We start from the raw sequence: 12458 nt of genomic DNA on the forward strand, positions 1-12458 counted from the left end.
CTGTCTCTTCATTTGCTGATCTCTCCGCTGGCTTTTATCCTTTCCTTTCCTTTTCTTTCCTTTCCATCTGTTTCCTTTCCTCTCCTCCCCAGGTCTTTCCTTTCCCCTCTCCTCCTCTCTTTGTTTTCCTCCCTTCCTCACAACTCTCTCCCTCCTTTCCTCTCTTTGCCATTCCAGTTCCTTTCCTTTCCTCTACTGCTTTTTCTTTTCATTCTATACTCCTCTCACCTCTTTCCTTTCCTTTCCTTTCCTTTCCTTTCATGCCACCCTCAGATCTCTCCTGTTCCCCTCTCCTCTCTTCGGTCCATCCTTTCCTTTTCTTCCCTTTCCCTCCATTTCCTTTCCTCTCCTCCTCTTATCTGTCCTCTTTTCCTCCCCTCCTCTCTCCTTTTCCCTCCTGGCCTCACTGCTCTTTCTCTCCTTTCCTTTCCTTTCATCCCCTTTTCTCTCCTCTGCTATTTTTCCATTCCTTTCCTCTCCTGTCCTCCTTAGATCTCTCCTCTTTCCCTCTCTTCCTGTCTCCCTTCCTTTTCCCCTTTATTTCTATACTCTCCTCCTCACTCCTCTTTCCCCCTGTCCCTTTAATATTTTTCTCATCTCCAAGTTAATGGGTCTCAGTAAACTTAAATGTATAGTTAAAATAATGACTCTTTTATTGATGAAGTTGTTTTTAATGTGTAGAGCTACGACTCAAGATTGTTTTCATCATCAAGTAATGCAAGCTCATCAGCAGTAACACCATCTTCCAATAAAGGAGGGAAAACACACACTACAGAAAACCATCTGTCTTATATGGAAGGCAGGGAGAACAACAGCATCTGCTCTCTCAGGAATCTACCACCAGCAGCAGCAGCAGCAGCAGCAGCAGCAGCAGCAGCAGCAGCAGCACTCCAGACAAGGCTTTAACTGCTCTCCATTTTCTAATTCATCAATCTTCAGCCAGTCCTGCTAATTTGATGTGTCCTAGTGCCTTAATGAAAACAGCCACCCAAACATGTCCAGCTGTGAGCCAAGGGTGTGTGTGGGGGGATTTATACCCCCTCCCACCCCCTAACCCGGCATCATCGCCGCAGGGTGCCGATGCTATTAACCCAAAGCATACAGAAGAAATCTATGATGCTAATTCACTTGGCTGGTGGTCCAACAGATCTGAGCTAGGATCTGTTTATACATCTACACTGAGACAAAAAGCAAGGATGACTCCTGTTACGACTTCATTAACACGCGCACCTGCATACTTCATCGGCGGTTGCTTGTGAGGAGAGTGAGCTTAGCAACCTCTGGGGATGGATTAAAAAAAGAAGCAATGTTTCCTTGGTGCCTTGAGCAGTGCAGCGACTGATTGGAGCACAGCTATGTCACGGAAACGCAAAATATAAAAGAAGATTATGCAACTGGACAACACAGATGTGCAAACAGATTTTTCTCAAGGCATTTCCTCAGTGTATGAGCCAAAACCAAATTCCATCCACATGAGCTGATGTTTTTTCCCCCCAGACGGGCATTACCCTATCTCAACTCATCCACTGAATCGAATGGTTCGCCCACAGGAAATACTTCTGAAAACTTTTGATTGTCTTAGTTATTTAACCCATAAAATAAGCCAATATTGTCGGGATGATTTTTTTGTTCTTCTCTATTTAAAGGGGCAATATGTACATAATTTAATTGAAAACATTAAAAAAACAAACAATAGATATCTACTTTAGTTAGCATGCTAACCAGCTTGCCCCGGCCCATCCTGTCCCGGTCCAAAGCTCCTGTGCTAGCGGTACAAACACTAACAATCCCCTGGCCCCCAAGCTCCCCTGTCTGAACCGCTAGCTGCATGGCTAACTGAGCTAACTAGCTAAGGGCAGCTACATTTAGTTATTGGACAGTTCTTACATATTGCACCTCCAGGATCCTCCTACCTGCAGCTACGTCTGGGGATCACCGCTGCATGTTTATTAAGTTTAGGGAAAGGATTGCTTACTGCAAAACAAACAGGAAGTTAGCTAAACCGATCAATGAAAGATGATGAATTCAGTTCACCATAAAAGTTACAATCTATAACAAAAGGTAATAGACTGAAAGCTATTACATCGTCCCAGTTTCAATCTCACCTGAGCGAAATAAAAAAGCAGTTGACCTCAATCCTGATCCTCCGTACCGCACTGAAAACATTATGAATTTCCCTCGTCTTAAAACAATAGTGTCATCACTTAAGGCGACAGTGGGCAGAATGAGAATGCACCTAAGCCCGCTATAAGCGCCACCACCTGACTTGTGTCTAATGGGCCGTGGATAAATGGGAGAGCGGGAGAGTGACGACGACACCGCGTCTGCCGTGAGTAATGTGCTCAGTGCTGCCGCTGCCTGTGTCCTGAGAGCTGTCACGCGGAGGACTCAAGTCAGGTCTTTAGGGGGAGAAAGCTCGCTCATAGTGATGAGTGCTGACAGCCTGCCACGACAAGCCACACCATTATATGGTATATGTCTTATTTTTGGAATGCAAATTGATTTACACTGGGTTTCCACAGCTTCTCGATTCAAATTCAAGGACTTTACAATGACTTTCCAAACCCAATTGTGTCAAAGTTTAAGACACTGATCAAGGTTAATCACTGCTACAACACTGAGAAGTGTTGTGATGAGAACTAGCAGGCTTTGTTGTCACAAACACAGCTGGAAACTCTCTCGAGGTCTCCTTTAAAATATCCGGTAGTGTCATGCTTTCAAACTGAATCCCTCCACCGTCCCCTCCACCTCCTGATATGAAAGTCAGGTAATAAACATGTCACGTGAACGTGATATGACACGTATTGTAGAAATGTCAATATGGTACTCAGCCTATGACGCGTACAAATGTGAACGATCCGTGGTTTGGAGGATCGTTAACTGCCAGTGTTTTACTCTGGCGACTGGGCTGTCTTTTCAAGTGTCGGTTCAATGGTCCTTAATTCAGCCATCAGACTGAATCTTGTGTGTGGAACAGACGGCTCTGATATTTGCCAGAGTTGTATTAATGGTTTGATTCACACGGCGAGGTCGTCGTGGCGTAAAAGCGAAAGTTCTGAGAGAGCAGAAAATAGAAATCAGAGGGTGTCTTGTCTCCGCTCTCTCTGTGTTCCTGAATACAGGAATACAGTGTGAAATGCTGACTGGAACTTTCCAAAATGTAGGTTAACAGGCTGATATTAGCATTCTCGCGTTGCTTCACAACAGAAAGCTTCCACCTCACTGCAACTGATCACATTGACTGACTGGATGCAAAGCTTGCAGAGGTGTTCAATGTTATTTCCGCGTGATAATACAATAATATAGGGACTTATTTGCATGAAGTATGGTTGAGGGATGTAATAACTCCACATTGTCAGATAGTGGAAGTCTTATTCCCATCACACTGACTTTGTAGCCAGGTGTGATACTGCTGCACACTGCAAACAGTAAGCATCTGTTATATAACACCAATCAAACACAGTGACACATGGCCCCAGTGGGAACTGACCACCGGCCTGGTTCTTATTGACAGGGCAATTCTTGCATACGTCTACGCGGAAACAATAAAGGCTTTTAAAAGAGATGAATATGAGGTCATATGGAAAGATTTATTACAAAACCAATGGTGGACACTTGGGGGACGGGCTTGTGGGACCCTATTTTGCCTCAAACACACAGACACAAAGACCGTAGCAACCTATGAAACACAACCACCCAGTCTGTCCATTTACTCTGTACCTTGTAGCTTCACATGGGCAGCAGCTGACAATTATTTACATTGTCAAGCATTCATTATTAAAGGGGCACTATGTAGTTTTGGAGAAGAAATCCAAACTCAGAAATATATTTAATTCAATATCAAATATATAATAAGCTCAGAAATATATATATAGTTTCCATAAGTGAATAAACAAGCTGTTCTCAGAGGAAAAAAAGGTCCCCAGATCACTGTTTGAAGCTAGAAAGGTGGCAGGGTCCGCCACATATAAACAAAGCAAAAAATTGTGATGTCCTTTAAGGTTGGTTTGTTTATTCAGTTTATTCAGGCACACAAAATCAATCACTGAAGATCTCTTCTGATTAAAATGTCTTCCCCAAAACAACACAGTGCACCTTTAACTGATTCATCATTTTTTCTACAAAAATGTCTGAACACACTAAAACTCTCCATATCAGAAGCTAAAGCCAGAGGAGATGGAAGAGTTTGTCACTTTTGCTTGATAATTAACCAAAAATGTTTAATTTATGATCAAATGTGATATTTTTTTGATTATAAGATGAACTCAACATCAATTTCAGCACAAACATTGACTGCAAATGCAAACAATTTTTAAATCCATCCTAAAAGATGAATCATCCTCTCTGATGGACTGCGAGCCAATCGGATGTCCTACTCCATATGCCAAGTGAATCCTGAATGTTACCCACTCCTTTCTTGTCTGTTTCTGCCTTCCGCATGTTGCAGACACGCAGACAGATCTATGAAAAAACGCCAAGCTGGTGAGAGTGGGGCGATATTTTGAGGGGGAAACCCGCACAAAAATCATCCTTAATGAATGTTTCAATGCAAAAAAAAAAAAAAAAAAAAAAATGTTGATCAATAATTAAAGCACAGGAGGCCTTTTTATCCCTACCTCTAATTCTCATGTCTGAAAACAAGGCCTCCTGAGTGGATTTGCCTCCCCTCGAGTCAAAACACTTGAGCTGACAGCTTGAGGAGCTCTACATCTGGCGGCATCACTGACAGACATCAAATAATCCTCTGAGCGCTGCGGGGCCTGTCCGCACCGGCCGGCAGCACCAACAATGAGCCCAGACCCTGCTGCTGCTGCTGCTGCTGCTGCGGCTGAATCCATCCATTCAGCACAACAGCCCATCAACACATTGCTGTTTTTCCCCTCCCTCTGGTTGCTCCTCGAGATGCAGCGCATGCAGTGGTCTGTCTGACTCTGATGCTCAGCACAATCCATGTACAAAAAAAAAAAAAAAAAAGAAAACCCACAAAAACACGACAATCGCTCAGCTGCGCCTCCATATTGCTGTTTTATTCGCACCTGGTCATCCCAGTCAAGCTGCATCACTGTGCTGACTGTAAATTCTTCTTCACACATCCACTGCACCATTATTCTCAGGATGATCCTGAGGAGGACAGCGGGGAGGAGGGGAGGAGGAAAAAAAAACATGCAATCCCCATCTTCCCCATCAGAAGAAGGGAAAATGTTCAAACTCACCGTCTCCGCTGCAGACCGGCTCCTGCGTCCTCCCCGCTGCCTCTGAGTGTGTGTCGATGCTGTAGAGAGAGCTGTGTGTGCATGTGTGTGTGTGTGTGTGTATGTCTGAGGGAACCGTGCCCGGCCGGTGTGTCCGTCCCCCCTTCTCGGCCGCTGCAGCAGCAGTAAGCTGTGGTCCACACGGATCCTCCGCTCTCCTCACCAGCTCCGGCGAAACCAGCAGCGGCGAAGATCGTCGACGCTTTCAAGAGGAGGAGGGCACGCTCCGGGGAGAAAAACATGACCCGCACTCCAGGGCGACTCTTGGGCGTCATGTTTATCTCAGCATTGTATAAAAGTTGATCAGTGTTAGCTTATTTGGTGGAAATATACCTTTTAAGTCATATATCATATATATATCAGAATAAATGCATTATAAATAGAAGTTTTGATACTTTTCACAGATCTGAATTAATGATGCCGAATTCTAAAATAATAATAATAAACATAATAACGTACAAGGGTCTCTACTTGTAGGCTAAATAGACGTGATTTCGCTGAAAAGACATGCATCTCCACGAGACGCTACTTCTGCTGCGTGGAGAAATGATCAGAGTGAGACCTCTTTGTTTTCCCAACACTATCACCGAGTCGCTGCCAATCCGGTGCAGAAAGAAAGAGAGAGAGGAAATAATCCAACTGCAGCGACCCCGTTTTAATGAGCGGCAGCAGAGGGACCTGCACACAGACAGTGTGTGTGTGTGTGTGTGTGTGTGTGTGTGTGTGTGTGTGTGTGTGTGTGTGTGTGCGTGTGTGTGGCATGAACAATAACACTGCAGAGTGCTGTTATCGTCCCTCATTGTATCTGATGGAAACTCTCTGTATTCACAAAATAAGGTCACCTGTAGGCCTGTAGTCTGTTGTAATCACAGGCCTGTCTTTTAGTCTACATTCCCTGCAGCCTATATTTATCATGACAATGAACAGGTTTTCTCCTCCTGTGTAATTTTCTCGGATAATTTCATATTTTCCTCCCAACATTCAGTATAATTTGACTACCAGATTTGAAATTTGTTATAATTTAGCAATTTGGCCTGCAATGCATTTGGGGCGATCTCAAAGCAGATGATGAACGATGGTAAAGCCAGTGGTGGGCAGAGTACTGAAAATCTGTACTCAAGTAAAGGTAAAGTTACATTACTGAAAAAAATACAAGTAAAACTACTGGTATCAAAATAATACTTACGTAAAAGGAGAATGTATTCTTCTCAAACACTCAGAGAATTAGTTACTTATTGACCGTTGATGTTTTTATGCATTATCAATAACAGACATTCAATCATAGAGGTTCCTGTGCCCTCTTAAAATGACTATATTACAGTAATTGTAGCAGATGCAATAAGTTACTTCCAGCCCTGAGCGAAACAAATGTTGTCACACTTGAATCATCCACTTTTCTTCGGCACCCTGGTGGCTAACGGAGTTTGGTGTGCCGGCTGTGAACTTCAGTGTCCTTCGGTTCAGGTCCAGCTAAGCAGAGGTGGAATGTAACTAAGTACATTTACTCAAGCACTGCACTACATCTCAGAGGCAAATATTATACTGCACTTTTTACTTGTTTACTCGTTACTAGCCTCTTTTCAGATTGCAATTCTTCATACCCTTCCTGTCCAGTGAAAGCCTTGCGTGTTCAGATTTTGAATTTGTGTTTATGTGTTGAGAAAATGCAAACCTATAGCATCTGATGCAATGTTGTTGATTAAGCTACCCAACAGTATAAACAGTAGCAAAATCAGCCCAAACTTAGACATCCACAGCAGTAAAATGTAACATTCACATTAATGCAGCAGTAAAAACATCAGATATAATAATAAAAACACAGATTTTACCACAGATTTCTTTTATTTTTATGTTTGCTTGAGTAAGGTTTTGAATGCAGGACTTTTATGTGTAGGAGAGTATTTTCATGAAGTTATATTGCTTATAAGTAAATTATCTGAATACATCTCGCACCACTTTCTGATGTTGACACTACAAAAAAGGCTTAAAATGTCCCAAAATGTCCCAAAATGACATATATAATAAAAAGCTCCTGGTTCTGGATGTTGCCCATGTCAGACACAGGTGTCTCTCTGCCGTCAGCCCAGGCCAGGTGGCTCATGCAGACACAGACACAGGCTGCTCTGGTTTCAAACGGCCCACCGCACATTACATTATCATTACTGACCCGCCAATCCACATCACATTTTACACTCCAGCACTTAGATGACAGCTGTGTGTGTGTGTGAACACCCCTAACCCCATCACTCAAATCCAATGCGGAGCAGCCCAGGCATGTCTCACACACATTAAGACCTTTTCCATCAGTAATGTCCACACTGTTTCTCTCTCCCTTTTTTCTACCAGTCAAATTTTCACCATATTTTAAATAAAAAGTGTAACTGGGCTTTTACTCCCGTGGCTTATCCATGTGTGGTAAGGCACGTTCAGGTCATCAGCATCGCGTGAAAAAAAGGGGTGTACATGCACAGTTTCTTCACATGATAAACGCATGTAACACTCATCCAGGCCGAGGGGCAGTAGCGTTCATATGTGAGTCATGTAGCGGTGCTGCTAGTAATGGTGACATGTCCTGGGGGAAGGCTGGGACCAAAACAAAGTGGAGTTCAAACATGAGCTAAAACTGTAAGTGTATCTGTACAACAACAAAGTCGTGCTCCAGCTCATTGATTTTTATTATTAAATGCATAACTGCCTTCCATGGGTGTAACTTTGAAAACATATGAAGATGCCCTTTGTTGACCTAGAAGATCAGGTAAACACAGTACAGTGTTGTTTGATATTCATGCATGGCTGTTGGTCAAATAGGATGTGTATGTGCATGTTTTTGTGTGCGCAGGTGTGTCCCCACACTAACCGACCGGCGGAGGTCTGTGGAGAAACCACAGCACTGTGCAAACTGTTCAGCCTTTTTCCTTTTCAATGAGGAGACGTGACGACGGACAGATGTTTTTTTGTGTTTCCAGCGTGACATTACAGACATACTGCCGTGGAGTGTGAAATACTCCCAGGCGCTTTCAACATATTTTCATTTCAGAAAACCGTGCGTCCAGTGTGTCTCTCTGTTCCATCAGTCCATCATCTGAATGGAAGCAAACGAGCCGAGGCTGATTGTTTTTCAGGTATTTCTGTGCTAAATCATCTTCGAGACAAAACACTCGACGCGTTTGAGCGTCATTTTACATTATCGGGATCTAGTCCACACCTTCTCCAGGGCTCTGTGTACTTTAAAACCAGTTAACGCAGGGCCAGGATGTATTATAGTCTGACAATGTCTCTTTTGACAGCTACCAGACACCTGCTTCCATACTGTTATAGTATACAACAGCCTTCCTAACTTGGTCAGAGAGCACATCCCTGACAAACAATGATGTGAAGCAGCTTCGTCTCACTTATTATAAGCAGGAGCTTCTCTACGCGACATATCCCGAGGTGACCCAGGCACAGAAGAGAAGTGAATGTATCAGTATTTTTCTCTTTGGGGGATTTTGTTTGCCCGATCGCCAGAATACAATGCTGGCAATTTAACATTTTTGCAAACCACAGATATGTTCAAATTCTTAAGTGTCTTACATATATCAGCACTACAATGTGTCATATCATGCTTCCATTACATTTCCTGTATATAAGCTGACTCTCATATCGGGAGAAGTAGGGGGTGGTGGTGGCGTGGCAGGGGACAAGACAGCAACCAAGCGAGAGACCACTGTTTGAGGCGGCATCACCACCTGTTAGCATGAAACCATTGGATCATTTTCACGAGAGACCACTGTTCGAGACGGTGTTTCAACATTTCTAATTAATATTATGATACTTCTTACAACAAAAACAGTGGTCGAGACAGCGCTCAACATTTCCAAGCATGAAACCACCGGATAATTTTAATGAGAGACCATTGTCCAAGATGGCGTTCAACATCTGCAGGCGTGAAACTACTGGCTTATTTTAATGAGAGATCACTGTTCGAGACAGCGTTTCAGCATTTGTACCGTGAAACCACTTGATCGTTTTGACAAGAGACCACCTTTCAAAATGTTTTCAACATTTGTAAACTTGAAACCACTGGATACCTCAAACGAGAGATCACTGTTCAAGATGGTGCTTCAACATTTGTAAGTATGAAACCACTGGGTATTTTAACCAGAGACCACTGTTGAAGACAGTGGTCTCTGTGTCTGTTTCTCTCTCTGTCTCTTTGTCTACCCATAAAATGAATGAAAGACAACTACATATTTTCAACATCTTTTTTAATAGAAAGCATAACTGGGCTTTCATGTGTAGCTCACCGTAAGGCATGTGCAGGTCATCAGCATCGTGTGAAAAAGAGGGGTATACATGCACATGATAAATACATGCAACACTCATCCAGGCTGGGGGGCATTATAATTCATAAGTGAGTCATGTAGCATTGCTACTTGTAATGGTGACAAGTCCTGGGGGAAGGCTGGGACCAAAACAAACAGGAGTTTAAGCAATGGAGCACCTCTAACAAAATATGTATCTGTACAACAACAAGTCATGCTCCAGCTCATTGATTATTACTACATGTACATGCATAACTGCTTTCCATGGAGTGTGACTTTGAAAAATATTAGGAAGAACTTTGTTGACCTAAAGGATCAGGTAAACACAGCACAGTCTTTGATATTCATGCATGGCTGTTAGACAAATAGGATGTGTGTGTGCATGTTTTTGTCTGAGCAGGTGTGTCTCCACACTAACCGACTGGCAGAGGACTCTCATTACAAATATCCAAGACCAGTGTTCAAGATGGTGTTCAACATTAGTGAGAGAAAAAAAAAAACTGGATATAAGAGAGCACTGTGCGAGAAGGTGTTTTAACTTTCTTAAGCTCCAAACCACTGTATATAACGAGAGACCGTGTTTGAGACAGCGTTTCAACATCTGTAAGTGTGGAACCACTGGATAGTTTTAACGAGATACCACTGTTTCAGTATTTTTACGTGTTTAACCAGTGGATAATATTAACAAGATACCAACTATATGTGGGGACGTTTTTTAAAGCTTTGGTAAGCCAAAGCATGCCGTTTTCCTGAGGTTTGCAGAAATGCACATTTATTTTCGGTGACTGGGTTGGATTTTGTCATCTGCAATCACAGATGGCAAACTTTCCTCCTTCCCCATTTCTATTCCTGTGTGGGCTCCAAGCACGCTCGTAACTCTTCAGGGATGCATTTGTTTAATCTCATTGGAGATTAACTCATAGATAATGATTTTAAGCCTAACTGTTTTTACATACTTGCACCTACGGCCCACTGCGCAAGGCGCGGCATTACAACCTGAGACAACTTGCACAAACATCTTTCTGGCACTTTCCTGGCAGACGTTAAGCTAATAAACAGTATTTGCCAACTGAAGGAGGAGAAAAAAAAAAACACTGTCCGAGATGGCAAACTTCAAAGAGATCCATTTTTTTCCCTGCAATTCCAACTGTCAGGAACCCCACTTCCAGAAGCAGAAATACAGGAGGTGGATTGTGTAACACATTTCTGCCAGATCAGGGACAGTTTTAGGCAAACGTGGGCGCACATACATTGAGAAGATTGTAAACGAGAAGGGAACTATAACGGTTGCTAGGGAACACCATAAGACCAGACAATCCAGTTCTGCTAGAGGAGGAGGAGGAGGAGGAGGAGGAGAGACGGGCCATTCCTGCCACAACAAGCAACTAATATTGCTGCGGTATGAACTATATATATTTCCCACTCTGTCACGTAAACACAGCCTGGCAGACTTCACTTCACCATGGCTCTTTGGCCTTTCACGCACAAGGAAAACTGCCAACAGGAGGAACATCGGCAGAGAGTGTTAATCTCAGGTTCACCTCATTTGTCTGTCTCGACTGTGCTTGTCAAAGACACTCAGTCTCCACATATGCAGCTGGATCGGAGGCTTGAATAATGTTTTGCGCTGTTTGACAGCGGAATGTCACATCAACAATCGTGCCCGTTTTAAAAGTTTTCAGAGCAGCAGAGGTGTGTGGTGAAGTGAGGAGTTGAGCCCTGCAAAAGCCAATTACAGCTCGAATGATAAATATTCTAGAGAGTGATTTGACTCGAAACTGAGCATGTGTGACTAACATACAGCTTGACCTGAAAAACTGTCTGAAAGGGTGTTAGGGGCATAAAAGTCAAACTTTTACGTATGTTATGCACTGCTGTATGTACCAGTCACAGTCACAGTCAGTCACGGCTCTTTATCTTGAAAGGTTGTGATCACTCTAATAACCTACACCATGCAGTGTATAGTCATTCACACAGCTTCAGCTTTACATGCCTGTGTATTCAAGCATCAGCCTCCTTATGCCACCATGAAGTTCATTGTTGAGCTGTAACATATCCTGCCTCCTTTGATAACCACATTCATATGTCAGTATCATGTTTGACTCCCTAACAGTGGTGTCAGCATCAGATCAGCCCCTAAAATCAAGTACAGGCTCTAATCACTTTAGCAGTAACATTCAAAACAATATTCAGACCCAGAGAAATCTTCTAGGGACTTCTAGGGACACAACAGACGATACGTCAAAGCTTGAGGAAAGAAGTCCGTAAAGTGACTAAACGTGAATAAAACTTTAATAATGTTTCTGCCTGAGTCATGTCAGATAGATCTTAATCAGCAATGATGGATGTTTAACAATGAAGACAACAGCTCCCACGATCCCTTACTTCTTCTACAATGTGTTATCATTTTGACTGAGCGATGCGTAGCTGCAGAGATGACATACAATGCGTTTTATAAAGCAGTGTACTTTGACTTGAGGAATTAATTTCCTTTTTAGAGGATTTTAACTGTCTAACTATACATCGCACCTACTTGATGTGACAGTGCTGCTGGTTCCAAGAAGTGCCTCCTCATTTGTCTTCTTTTTTTTTTACACACAGAACCTCCACTACATTCAATGCAACTGAACTAAAATGTATATTAATCCAAAAATCCATCCATCGATGTGTCTCAAAAAACATTTTCTGCCATATTACCAGGGTTCAACATAGCTCTTTACGCAGGATTTATCACTCCAGTATCAGTGTTTGCCGACTGAGAAAACCCTTCGAGAGTAAGGCCAAGTGTAGGAAACGCAGCCATAAATCAGACGATGTCAGATTGATGTTTGGGTGAAGCTCAAGCTGGCATTGAAAAAAAAAAGGGCCCATCAGTCTATCAGTCAAACTACTTACAGCTTTG

General features: G+C 42.9%; 1 protein-coding gene across 3 annotated transcripts in view; it reads right to left on the bottom strand.

Annotated features, from left to right (window-relative positions):
* nrcama (neuronal cell adhesion molecule a) overlaps positions 1-5410 on the bottom strand; it is a 56729-nt gene extending 51319 nt beyond the window's left edge. For all 3 annotated transcript variants that reach the window (XM_084345395.1, XM_084345393.1, XM_084345392.1), the window contains exon 1: positions 5214-5410. The gene's annotated coding sequence lies outside the window, so the exon portion shown is untranslated. The remainder of the gene's footprint in view (positions 1-5213) is intronic.
* Positions 5411-12458: the final 7048 nt, after the last annotated feature.

This window comes from Pagrus pagrus (assembly GCF_965226575.1).
Source record: "Pagrus pagrus genome assembly, chromosome: 23".
Taxonomy (NCBI): domain Eukaryota; kingdom Metazoa; phylum Chordata; class Actinopteri; order Spariformes; family Sparidae; genus Pagrus; species Pagrus pagrus.